The sequence below is a fragment of the Rhinopithecus roxellana genome, chromosome 2 (assembly GCF_007565055.1).
Source record: "Rhinopithecus roxellana isolate Shanxi Qingling chromosome 2, ASM756505v1, whole genome shotgun sequence".
NCBI lineage: Eukaryota > Metazoa > Chordata > Mammalia > Primates > Cercopithecidae > Rhinopithecus > Rhinopithecus roxellana.
In genome coordinates, this window is record NC_044550.1 from 71,849,999 (window position 1) to 71,853,686 (window position 3,688).

At 33.7% G+C, this 3,688-nt stretch overlaps 1 pseudogene; it reads left to right on the plus strand.

Annotated features, from left to right (window-relative positions):
- The first annotated feature begins 206 nt into the window (after positions 1 to 206).
- LOC104657750 lies at positions 207 to 1,318 on the plus strand (annotated as a pseudogene).
- Positions 1,319 to 3,688: the final 2,370 nt, after the last annotated feature.

The following is a 3,688-nucleotide window of genomic DNA, read 5'->3' on the forward strand; positions in this document are numbered from 1 at the left end:
TCTACAAATGTAGTGGCATCGACAAAAGAACCATTGAAAAATTTGAGAAGGAGGCTGCTGAGATGGCAAAGGGTTTGTTCAAGTATGCCTGGGTCTTGGGTTAACTGAAAGCTGAGCATGAGCATGGTATCACCATTGATATCTCCTTGTAGAAATCTGAGACCAGCAAGTACTATGTGGCTATCATTGATGCCCCAGGACACAGAAACTTCATCAAAAACATGATTACAGGGACATCTCAGGCTGACTGTAATGTCCTGAATGTTGCTGCTGGTGTTGGTGAATTTGAAGCTGGTAACTTCAAAAATGGTCAGACCCGAGAGCATGCCCTTCTGGGTTACACAGTGGGTGTGAAACAAAGAGTCAATTGTGTTAAAAAAAAAAAAAAAAAAATGGATTCCACTGAGCCACCGTACAGCCAGAAGTGATATGAGGAAATCGTTAAGGAAGTCAGCACTTATATTAAGAAATTGGCTACAACACCGACACAGTAGCATTTGTGCCGATATCTGGTTGGAATGATGACAACATGCTGGAGCCAAGTGCTAACATGACTTGGTTCAAGGTATGGAAAGTCACCTGAAATGATGGCAATACCAGTGGAACCACGCTGCTTGAGGCTCTGGACTGCATCCTACCACCAACTCGTCCAACTGACAAGCCCTTGCACCTGCCTCTTCAGGATGTCTACAAAATTGTTGGTATTAGTATTGTTCTTATAGATCAACTGGAGACTGGTGTTCTCAAACCTAGTATGATGGCCACCTTTGCTCCAGTAAACATTACAACTGAAGCAAAATCTGTTGAAATGCATCATGAAGCTTTAAGTGAAGCTCTTCCTGGGGACATTATGGGCTACAATGTCAAGAATGTGTCTGTCAAGGAAGTTCATCATGGCAACATTGCTGGTGACAGCAAAAATGACCCACCAATGGAAGCAGCTGGCTTCACTGCTGAAGTGATTATCCTGAACCATCCAGGCCAAATCAGTGCTGGCTATGCCCCTGTGCTGGATTGCCAGACGGTTCACATTGCATGCAAGTTTGCTGAGCTGAAGGAAAAGATTGATCACCGTTCTGGTAAAAAGCTGGAAGATGGCCCTAAATTATTGAGGTCTGGTGATGCTGCCATCATTGATATGGTTCCTGGCAAGCCCATGTGTGTTGAGAGCTTCTCATACTATCCACCTCTGTGTCACTTTGCTGTTCGTGATATGAGACAGACGGTTGTCCTGGATGTCATCAAAGCAGTGGACAAGAAGGCTGCCAGAGCTGGCAAGGCCACCATGTCTGCCCAGAAAGCTCAGAAGGCCAAATGAATATTATCCCTAATACCTGCCACCTGGTCTTAATCAGCAGTGGAAGAATTGTCTCAGAAGTGTTTGTTTCAATTGGCCACTTAAGTAAAAGACTGGTTAATGATAACAATGCATCGTAAAAACCTTCAGACAGAAAGGAGAATGTTTTGTGGACCACTTTGGTTTTCTTTCTTGTGTGTGGCAGTTTTAAGTTATTAGTTTTTAAAATTATTACTTTTTAATGGAAACAACTTGACCAAAACTTTGTCACAGAATTTTGAGACACATTAAGAAAGTTTAATGAGCAAAACAAACAAACAAACAAGCAAACAAAACCAAGATGATAAAAGCAGTTCGTTTGTGCTACTACAGAATGGAATCCACAATTCACATCGTGGGGGAGTGACAAACCAGTCATTTAATGCTGTGTCAACACATGTATCTTGTCTTTCATTAGTAAACTCTCCTGCTGTTTTGTACACTGTCAGAAGTGGACCACCTACTGAAATTCGTAGAGGTGTGGAAACTGGCATGGTTTAATAATTCTGTTTTGTTTAACTTTCTTCCTTATCCTATTTGAAGCTATTTTTTCTGCGTTTTTAGAACAAGTATCTATTAGCTTCATTTATGAGGTAAATGTTTAAAATATTTATGATTCAAATGACCTACTTTCCTTTTAATTCATTAGAGCACTTTGAATATCCTAGCCAATCGAGGCTTACATTTGCCTGTAAATTACCCATGCTTTATCTCTGTACACAGTCTGCCCCACATCATCTGTGAATAAATAACCATAAAAAATAAATGGAGAGGAAAGACAACTGCATCCGTCTCCCTTTCTTTCTGAAAAGTGTTCTACTGAGATGTTGGTTAATGATCTAAGCAGTAGTATAGATTCAAAGATTTTCCACTCCTCCAGACCAACCCTCCCCTGGACAAACCTGTTCAATTTAAGTCTTTTCTTAATCGACATTGCTTATAGGAAGTGAATGAGTAAACAAATATGTATACAATAATACATGAAATCTATGAAACACAATTAAGTAAAAGTCCAGGAAATGGGAAGATAACTAGATATAAAAATTTTCAAGAATATAATATGATTTCCTCAAACATTTTCTAAACATAGTCAAGAGTAAGATAAAAGCTACCCTAATTTTCAATATTAACAAACAACAACATATTTATTTCAGAAAATATTATGTTTCTGTAAAATTGATTACTGGCATTCATTTTATTAATGTGAGTTATAAGGACTTTTATACCAAACACAGAATAAACTTAGGAATAGTGTGGCTGTTTAATATTATAAGTAGTATTGTTTGTAAAATTAAAATTAAAACGACTACTTCAATCACATATATGATCCTCATTTACACTGATAATCCTTCTTCTAATAAAACAGTATTTATTTTAAAAGCCTTTTTTTTTTTAAATTAAGGAACAATTTAGACATGTTTGCTTTTTTTAGAAGCAATCAAGTAAAGGTGACAGAGCTTATTAAAAAGCTTTCTGGTAAAATCAAAAAATGCCATAATAATTTTAAATATTTGACCTATATGCATTATAATCAGAATGAAAGTAAATTCTAAAAGAGAAAAATTGAAACTTAGACTATTAGCTAGATTGTTGAAATACATGTGTAAATATTCAGAATGATTGATGTACAGCAGATATTTTAAAAGCATAAAATTTGATATGTACTTTTTTAAATGTCATCTTAAATATGTTAGATATAGTTCATTTCACTGTGTTTCAGTTAAGGAGATTTTTTTTTTTTTTTTTTTTTTTTTTTTTTTTTTTTTTTTTTTACTATTTCTTATTTAGTATAAGGTGAGCTTTGTACTTTTGGAGATCTATGAAGAACCACCCCACCCCAAATTTTAAAATACAATGAAATAAGTTCTAATTAAACATGAAATCATTAGATGTTAAATATGTTAATTCATTATTTGCTTTATAATATTGGAAATATTATAAATAATATAATTTAAAATCTCTTTAGTTTTTAAAATCATAGAAATTTTAAAATAAAGTTATTTTTTTCTTTTTCTAAGATTCATTTTTAGTTTTCTAAACTTATTTTGAATAAAATGTTCTTCATAGAAAACTGAATATTTTCATAAGGATGCTTTAATTGCTTAAAATGTGTAAAGTTAAAATTATTTAAAAATTAAAATTTGAAATAAGCCTTAATTTCAGTAAATTGGAGAAATATATCTTTTGAAATACATCAAATTGCAAACATTTAAATGAAGAACCACTGACTTTAAATAATTAAACATTTGCTTCATAATATTTGCACCATTAGCTTGTTTAAAAAAAGACTTAATCTTAGTAGGTTAAAAACGATTGCTAATTCTGATTAAAGGGAATTCAATTATAAGAGTT